General features: G+C 49.8%; 1 long non-coding RNA gene across 1 annotated transcript; it reads left to right on the top strand.

The window, feature by feature from the left end:
• Window positions 1-61: 61 nt before the first annotated feature.
• On the top strand, window positions 62-2,266 carry LOC133627269 (uncharacterized). The gene is made up of 3 exons (XR_009820051.1): window positions 62-342; window positions 468-1,086; window positions 1,201-2,266. It is a non-coding gene; the product is annotated as an uncharacterized LOC133627269 (long non-coding RNA).
• The last annotated feature ends 7,368 nt before the right edge of the window (window positions 2,267-9,634 follow it).

The raw sequence follows: 9,634 nt of genomic DNA, 5'->3' as shown, positions 1-9,634 counted from the left end.
TGAGCGGCCGGCGCGCGCAGCGGGGCGGGGCCGCCTGTGGCCGCCTCAGGGGCCCCGCGCGGGCCGGGCCGGGACAGGCCGCACCGGGACAGGCCGCACCGGGACAGGCCGCACCGGGACAGGCCGCGGCGCTCCGGCTCCTCCTGCCCCCGTGCGCGTCAGTTTCCGTGCCCGGGGCCCGTTGAGGAAGGCCCCGCCGCTGCCCGCGGCAGCAGCAGCAGCAGGTGCTGTGCGCAGCAGCCACAGAACCTCGAGGGCTGGAAGGGATCTGCGAAGCTCATCCAGTGCAGCCCCCTGCCAGAGCAGGGCCAGCTAGAGCAGGGCACACAGGGACTCGTCCAGGTGCGTTGGGATGTCTCCAGAGAAGGAGCCTCCACAGCCCATCTGGGCAGCCCCTGCCAGTGCTCCCTCACCTCAACAGGGAACAAACTCTGCCTTGTGTTGCTTTGGAACCTCTTCTGTTGCAGCTTGTGCCCGTTGCCCCTTGTCCTGTCACTGGCCATCCCTGAGCACAGCCTGGCGCCAGCCTCCTCACACCCACCCTTGATAGCTGTAACCATGGATGAGCTCAGCCTCAGTCTCTGGATGGCCGCAGGCCACTGGCAGGTGGGACAGGGAAGGGTTTGTTCCTGGTCTGGGAACCCTGGGATGCCACTGCAGGCCCAAACGAGCTGTGCTGGAACCTCCCCAGACAAACCTCCATCCAGTTTCTCCTCAGCAGTTGCTGTGGGTCAGTCCCATGGTGCTAAATGAGCTGCCTCAGCCCCTGCCTCGCCCTGCTCACCCCGAGTGTGCTCCAGGGACAGGAGCAGAGGAGATCCTCATCCAGGCTCCGACTCTGCTTTCCTGGGTAAACCTGTGCTGTCCTGTTACTTCTTCCTTTGCCTTGGTTTTAACTGGGGTGATGCTGTGTTAACAGCAGTAGAACTTGTCTAAGGGTGTTTGTAAAACTTTGAGTCTTTCAAAGGAAATCAAGGGTGAAGGACAAAAGAAAGAAAAAGAAAATCCAACTGCACAAGAAAATGGAACCCTCCCCCTAAAACTGCTGTGTTATTAATGTAGTGGCTGTAAGGAGAAAGCAAAAAGGTAGATGCCTCTTTGCAAAATGAGGGCAGTCCTGCTGCTTGGCAAGGAGCAAAGTTGGTATTTTCTGAGTAAACCCCATCTGACCTTCATTTTAACTTTTCCTCCTGTTGAAAGGAACATCCTACTGTATCCATAAAGAGCTTGTGGCAGCACCTCCAGAAAAGATGCATTTTAAAGCAAAGCAGACATGGACTGAGACTTTTCCAAATCTATACGTACCTAATCTGCTTTCTAGACATGTAAGTGCCTGAAATGAAAAGTCTTGATGAAGTAAAATGTCATTTGTTCCAGACATTAAATGTTAATTACATGATGAAGCCCTCTAGAACAACACAAGAGCGTAAGTGGTGCATTGGCTCCTTGCCTAAAGGAAACTTTCTCCAAGTGTTTTACCAAGTAAAGTGTCTTTCTTGAGGTAGTTAATGCTCAGAACACGATGTTTGAGTAGGTGGTGTTGCTGAGAGGAGCAGGCCTGCCTTGCTTTCCAAGAGGAGTGGTGGCTCTTACATCAGAAGTGAGTCAGGCATCCTGCAGGCTCCCTCTGAACAGCACCCCAATAGCAGATGGCCTAGAACTTAAACTGGGGTCACACATGTCCAGGCCAAAGCTACATGTCTGTAATGTGCCCCCTAATTACTGATCATCAGTGCTCTCCATCAGTGTGTTATTCAGATGAGAGGATGCAACAGAATTGGGATGAGTGGGCAAAGCTATTGTCTGATGTTGGCTTCTTCCTCCAGTATTCAAAATGACTTGCCAATGGGAGGGAACAGAAACAGCCACAGGAAAGAAACCCAAACCCCAACCTCCTGATTGTGCCAGTCCTGCAGAAAAAACCCAGCACCAGTGTTCAGACTGGAGGAACTGCAGAGACAAGCCTGGCACTAGCCCCTGCCAGGGAAGGGGAAAGCCCTGCCTTGAAATATGAGGGAATCAGCTTGTGTTAGGGATTGGGAAAGGAGAGATGCCCTGATTTACAAGTTCTCACTGAGGGCACCTTGCAGATGGTGAACTCTGACATGTGCTGACATTACTCAAGGTTGCTGTGCCACTGAAGAGGGGGAAAAGGTGCCTGGCAGTTTAAATTCAGGGAAAGGAAGGAATGTGTGTGTTTTCCAAAGAGCTGTTTGGTTTCTGCTGACTGCCAGCCACGTTGCTCTGTCCCACACGGGCCAGGGACTCCTGGGGATACATGACAAAGCTGGAGGAGTTCCAGAGGTCACTTTTTTCGGCACAGGCTGCATCAGACAGTTCCCTGTGCCTGGTGTTATCGCTGCTGTGTCCTGCAGGGCCCAGATCAGGCTTAGCTGCCTCTTTGGAGGTAGAGCACAGTATACTGAGAGCATTTGTTCCAACAGACCAAGAAAGACCATCTTTTGGATAAGCACACACAGCACCTGTGCTCTGCACTGTCTTCCCTCCCCTTCTTTCAACCCTTGTGTGACTAAAATCCCGTTTTCTTGTGCACCAGTCAGGCTGGGAAGCTGTCTGAGGGAAAGAGTATCCTGCTGCCAGATGCTCTTTTTTTATTCTAACACAGTTGTTTTTCTCTTCACTTGATAAAGTTAAAATAAACAGTCTCTGGGGTGAATTACAGGCGTCAAAATTGGATTGGCATACAAACTGTAGAGCAGTTGGTGGTTGAGAGTCTGGGGAAAAAGAAACAGCAGGTTTTAGCTAGAGGGGACAACAGCTTTATTTCCCTCTTGGTCCTTGACAACTAAGCAGATGTCCTGCAATTATTGTTTTACCTTCTGGTAATACAGTGTCTTTTCCCATCCTCCCAGGTATGTGCCTGGCTCCTTTGCAGATGTGCAGGTACATCTCTTCCCGAGTTCAAAGTCGTCTTGGTGCACCACTAGCTCCATCTATTGCTGGCTAATGACTGTCTGAGATTCAGACAAATGTTAGTTTCTCTCTCTCAGCTTTACAGGATACCTGTTTCCTTCCCATTTATGAGACACAACCGATGCTCTTAAGAATAAGATCTTTTCTGAACCTCTTACATTGGCCTTTTCATACTTTCAACTCAAAGGTGTTGCAGCCTTGGCTCCTGGGCTGATGCCTTTCACTGTGTACACACATGTCTTGTTGGTGTTTTCTACAGTCCTTCAGAGTCCTTCAGTTGTCAGGACCACCACACCCTGGCAACTGCCCTGCCTTCCTCTGAGCAGGTGATGGGGTAAAGCGTGAGTCACGGGGCACAACCTCTGTCAGTGGATACCCAGTGTCCTGGCTTGGAAGAAGCTTAACGTGCTGGTCCTGGTCTGAAGAGCTGGCTGAGTCTAAAAGTGTTTAGAAGAAAAAAGACTGGGGGAAAGAGTGTCAAGTTAAATGACGTTTTTAAGAGTCTGGATCAGTCTATAAAAGCAGTGCTTGTATGGTCTCCTGACAGACAGCAAATGGTCTGTTCAGCATGGGGAAGGTCAGCCTTGTACTGTCTGAAGTATCCTCTTTGAAAATCTAGGGTTACATGCTTTCATACTTCACCTGGTGTGATGAACTGTGCTGAAGCTTGAAGAATACAAACTTTTTCTTTCTTGTAAGCAGCCCTGAAGTCTGTTTCTACCCTTAAGAAAGCCGCAGTCCAGGTTTGCCATCCCACAAGGCATCTGACGAAAGTTAAATAGCGCTCCAGATACATTTCTGAAAACTTATTTGAGATACAAGGACTGGAAGTGTTTTTCTCAACAGGTGGGCATTAAAGCTGAGGCCTCTGTCTCTACAGTATGTGTGGATATCATGTATAAACTCCCAGGTATCTTGCTGTCTGCATTTATACCCTGCCTGGCTTCCCAGTTCTGTATTCAGTGCTTTCTCTGTGCACGAGTGCCAAATGGCATCTTGAGTTCTTGGACCTTGTTTAAAGAGACGTTGGGTAACTTGGAATGTTCAGCAAAATCTTTGGTACAGTTTTACTCCACAAAGCTTGCACCTGCTCTTGCAGTATGGAAAACAAACATGCTGTTTCTTCAGGGTAACAAGTGTAAATCATCAGTCAGTGTTTTGCTCTGTAGAATAAGGAAGTTGAAGGAACAAAGTCCTGGCAGATGAGGCTTTTGATCCTATAGAGACAGAAGTGGGTTTATGCATCAGGATAGAGTGGTGGGCAGGGGCTTTTCATTGTCCCAGCATTCTCTGGTGGAGTTACTTGGCACCTGAACTTGTTTGTTTCAGGTTTTCAGAGGACAGCCAGACAACCCCAGGAGCTGCACACACTGAGGCGGCCTCGAGCACTCGGCAGCACAGCAGTGGAGCCTGCAGCACTCAGGCAACAGTCTGCAAGGACCCCAGGATAGCACTACTGGGAGTGTGGTGCCCAGCAGCTGGTGGCTTTGGAACTGGTGCCTACAACCACTCAAAAGGAAAGCTGACAGATCACATGCATGTGAAATGACAGAAAGCCCGAGAGATGCTTTCTTGTGCTGTGGGCAGCCACACTGGTACCTCTGCTGCATGAGGTGCAGATAACTGAGGGGCTGCCTCTGTGCTCAGTGATGTCTGCAGAGCTGCTGGGAGAATATGCTGGGGCCTTGCACCATCCAGCCCTGCATGGGGATGGATTTCAGCAGAGCTGACCAGAAGCAATGCAGATTGTCCAGAACCTGAAAGCAGAGCAGCTGCAGTTGTAGCTGAACCCTGGTCACGGCTGTGTCTTGTGCATGTTCCAGCAGACACACTCACTAGTTCCCAAAGTAGCCAGCAACTCCTGGGACGTCCCAAGGTGAACTTGTGTTAGGAGTGGAGCCAGGCAGGGAGATAATCACTGAACTGGAGAACAAACCCACCATGTGTCTCTGCTCTTCAAAACCACTCTAATTTCAAACATCTTGCCTCAGCAACGATCTGTTAACAAACTGCAGGCCAGGAATCTGTCAGAAGAATTCAAATACAATTCTGACAAGATCAGAACTAGATAGACCAAAACTTTACCAACCTGTGGCTAAAGCGAAGCTCATCGAGTACGTGCTTGCCCAGGTTGGGACATAAAGTGATCCCTCAGGGATCTTTGTTGTGCCACTGTAGCTACTGAAAGCAGGAGATTGTATTTGTGGTGTTTAAAATCATTACAGGAAAGAAGATGACGTGAGTCCAAGAGGGTGTCTTCATTACTTTGAAAGAAGAGGTTGAAGCTGGGAGCTGATACGTGGTGCAGTCAAGGGGACGATGCACTGAGGGGTGAAGCAGGTTCCCAAGAGTTTCTGAAAGAACTGTTTTCTGAATGGGGTTGCTGGCAGAGGTCTGACTGTAAGAAATAGACTGTCACCCTCCAAGGGAGGGGACAAATAAAGTACACAGCTAAATGCTGTGCAGCTAGAAACTTGAGAAAGCCCAGTGCTGATCTTTAGGCTATTTTCTAGCTTTATGATACTGAAATCATTATGCTACTGTCTATCACTTGTCAATACTGTTTAGGAGAAGTGCCTGAATTTCTGGTGTTCTGCTGACAATTGCAGAAGTCCTTCTGTTAGTAGTGTTGGAATCAAGTTTTCAGCTTTATTTAGGTTCTGGCAGAACAAGCTGGCAAAACTGCACAAGTTGGAAAAGGAGGAAGAGTTTCAGGTATGAAGAGGTCTCTGTGCTGCTCTCTGAGATGCTGCTGCATCTCATTAAAAGGGATGTGAAGTGGGGAGTCCATCTGGGCTGTGACTGTGTTTGAGTTGACTGAAGGTGACTGTACAGTCAGGCTAAACTTCCAAAAATGGATAACCTGTGCTGCCATTTGCAGAACACACTGGGAACAGCAGATAGAAGCTGTAACCTGCTGTATGGCAGGAAAGCTCTCACTTGCACTGAGGAATACCAGTAAATGTGACGGAGGTGGGAAGGAAATTACTGTGGGAAGACTGAGCAGCAAGAATCCAATCTTAAACTGGGCTGCTGGGGAGCTGGGCAGCCTGGGGTGCTGCAGCCCAGTGGGAAGGAAGCTGCAGAGCACTAGAGCAATGCCTGGCCCTTGCAAAACAACCTGCTGCAGATGCTGCTGCTCTTGCAGGTATGTGTGAATCACAGCCACAAATTCCCTGGCCGTGCTGGCTCCTACCTGAGAATAGCAATGTCCTCTGGCAGGTTCTGCACCTTCCAAGTGTTGCACTCAGGCTCAGCTAAGCCAGGGATGGCTGGGGAGAGTGAAGGGAGTCTCTTAGAAATAGGCAAGATGGGGGTATTCCTGGCTTTGGGGATGGCTAATGTGCAGCTTGTCCCTTCATAACCCAAGGGTGGCTCTGAACCTGCATTGCTCTGTTCTTTCCCCTCTGCCTGCAGAAGCAGGGGAGCACTGTGAAGTTGGCAGTGGGCTAGAATATTTAAACAGTCACCTGCATTGCACCCAAAAGGGATGGAAGGAAACAAGTGTCCAACAGCCTGAGCTGAGCAGTGACTTGTCCTCGAGGGAGCGGTTCCATGTCCTGTGGTTCTTCATTTCTTTCTGTGCTTTCACTGCCAAATACTACCCCTTCATTCCTCCTTGGGCATGGAAAGCCAAGGCAGCTTGGGAAGAGATGGCTCTCCTGTGAGCTTGCAGCAACACACTGCTCCAGAAGTGTCAGGGCAGCCAGGGCTCAGGCAGGCTCCACACGCTGCCTCTCCACTAGGTTGTGGAACCATTCACAGCAGTTCCTTGCTGACCCTCCCTCCTGTCTTGTGACTGCCGTGAGTAAATCCAGAGGGGAGATGGTTTCTCCACTGCCAGGCTCCTGCAGCAAGCACTTGGGCCATCTGCTTAATGGTGTGTGGCGTGGTGCTGCAGGGCTGGCTGATCTGCTCCTGTGCAGCAGCCACGGATGGAAAGCTTTACCCTTTAATGTGAAAAATAGGAGAGACAGATGCAATCTGGGTCTAATATTGTTCTTGTGCTTTTTCCTCTCATCTCTCAGGAGCTCTCTTGCTGCTGCCTTTCTTCACTCTGTCTGAGGAGCAGAGCCCCTGTTTTTACTTCACACAGCAGGCAGAGTCCCTGTCCCCCCAAGCCAGCTCCCTGCCTCAGGGCTCTCACTCCGGATCTCTGGGGGATATAAACCATCTCTCCATGATGCTTGTGAATCTGAGCCCGTGCCTGTTGACTAGCCCCATTGCTTCAGAAGGCATCCCACTGAAATAACAGTTTGCAAACTCTTTGCTAGCTGTGATTACAGGCTGAAGCAAATCCACAGTGGGTGTCTGGTTAAACCCCTTCATCAGAAAACTATGGGGAAAGGATATCAGAGAGATTTGGTATTTCAAAGAGGATCAGAACCAAATGCCCTGTCTTGCTGGTAGGAGGATGGGAGATTTAGGAGTAGTTAGTAGCTTGAGGAAGGAGAAAAACAAAGATGAAAAATAAAGGTCCTGTTTTTTCTGTTGAAAGTTTCTAGGCTACAGAGATTGGTTATAAATGATGGCACTAAATAACGAGCCATGCCCAGGCTGCCCTGAAAGGCTCTCCAGGCTCTGCAGCTGATGCCCTACTGCGCAGGGACACAATCGGGTCTGTTCCTGCAGACAATACACCTGTCATTGGGAAACAGAAAGCTGGCAATTAGCAGGAGAGGCTCTGTGTTGTGCTTTCATCCCAGACAATAAGAAGGGTCTGGAAGAGTGAGATTAAGGCTGGCATGTCCACAAGAGATTGCTGAAACAAACCTGGCTGAGACTTGGGGGCATTTAAGAAACAAAACCAACAAAATAAAACCCTGGTTAAATCTAACTCTACAAACAAGACTAGAAAGCAAAATAGCACTGGAATAGGATCATTGGCCTTAGAAGTATAAGCCTGGGGTTGTGGAGGAAAGACTTTCCTCTCATCCTAGATGACTTGTAGTTGTCAGTGGTGTGTGATAGGAGGTAACCACGGAGCAGGGTTCTGCAGAGCGAGGCTGCTCTGGGAGTTCTGTGTTGCTTCAGCCAGGGCTAGGGCTGAGCACCAGCATCTGTGGGAGAGATCTTTCACCTAACTAATGTGAGTTCTGAGCCCTGGGCAATACTCCATATTTGACACTCTCAATGGCTTAAAAGTCTCCCGAGTTACTGACCTTACAAAGGCCCTGAAAGCAGTGCAGCAACACCAGTGGTGTCAGCTGCTTCTTGTGGCCAGTACTGGAACTGGGATGGAAGCAGCTGACCACCTCAGCTGTTGTAGTGACAGCTATTAGAATCAACCACATCAATCAGCAAGGTTTACACCTTTTTTCTGCCGGTGCAGGAAAGCCACAGAGGTAAATTAGGAACATCTTCTCCTTGGTATCAGTTCTGTCTCCCTGGGCACACAACTTAGGATTGCCATATGCCACAAAGCAGTGTCTGCTGTGGGGCTTCAGCCAGCAGTCCCACCTTGGACTTTCAGCAGCACACAAAACAGGGAGAGGAGCAACAGATACTCACTGCAGAGCTCTTGCACAGCTTCCTACTTGCAAACAGCCAAGGTGTGACTTGTGTGTTGAGGGCAGGCCACGTTGCTGCTAACAGGGGCACGGTGGGGTGAGGACTGCAGGGTGAATTGTGCATTTTGCTGTGCAAGGAGGTGAGCCAGCACAGACAGGCTCTTGAGACCTACACATTTGGGTCAGTCATCCTGTCCCCATGGGGAGGTGTTGCTCTTCCTGCCTGTGAACTTGTGCCCTCTCCCCTCAGCTTCCTGGGGGACATATCCCTGACATACCACACTCTTGATGTGCAGCCTGTAGCATCAGGAGGTTCCATCAGCCCTGATGTGGCAGACTTGAAAGGATAGCAGGGGAGGAAATGGAAAGAGCTAGACATGCAGGTGTCTGGCCATAAAGGCAAATCAGTGCAGACTTTTAGTGTCACAGGACTCTCAGGTGTATGGGAAGATAAAGGAGAGGAGCTTTAGCAGAGAGGTATCTGTTCCAGTGATGTGTTAAATATGCTGGCAAGAACATACTCAGAAATCCACCAGCCCTGCTCCTGTCCCTTGCAGAAGCAAAGAAACATCCCTGTGCAGGTGGTAAATAAGGGTACCCTGGCAGCTCTGAGCTGCTGAAGCAGTGCTGGTGTCGGTGTGAGGCAGCAACTTGTGAAATGTTCAGATGTGTGAAAGTGTTAAATAATTGAGCTACAGCAGGCTGTGACATACTGCCCCAGCCCCAGTCCTGGGGGAAGGAGAGGGAGGTATGTGCATCTCTCCCACCAGTTCCTCCTGAGTCAGCACTTGGCAAGTCCCATCTCAGCTCAGAAGTGAATAATTCAGTCTGGGTGCCACGAAACTCCGTGAGGAGGGGCTGGGTCAGAGAGAGGGTCAGTTATGTATATAAAAAGTGAGGGAAAACCCAAATGCTGGAGTAGAATAACATTTACAGCTGGGCTAGGGAAATGTTACCTGCAGGGGTGAGTCTGCAAGGAGCAGGCTTGCAACGAGCCCGAGTGATCTCTGACACACGCAGAGCTTTGTGCCATTTTTCAGTCCATCTTGCTCAGACATGTGGCTTTCTACTCCACTTGGCAAATACTTGATTTATAAAGATTAACATGTTGCTAGCCCATGTGCTGGGAAGCTCTTCCAAGGGTTGTGTGAAAGATGTGCCTTGAGGGTGGCAGATCAGGGTTTACTAAC

Source organism: Colius striatus, chromosome 19, assembly GCF_028858725.1.
Source record: "Colius striatus isolate bColStr4 chromosome 19, bColStr4.1.hap1, whole genome shotgun sequence".
Classification (NCBI taxonomy): domain Eukaryota; kingdom Metazoa; phylum Chordata; class Aves; order Coliiformes; family Coliidae; genus Colius; species Colius striatus.
Note: the sequence above shows the minus strand (reverse complement) of the source record. Positions and strands in the feature narration are given on the sequence as shown.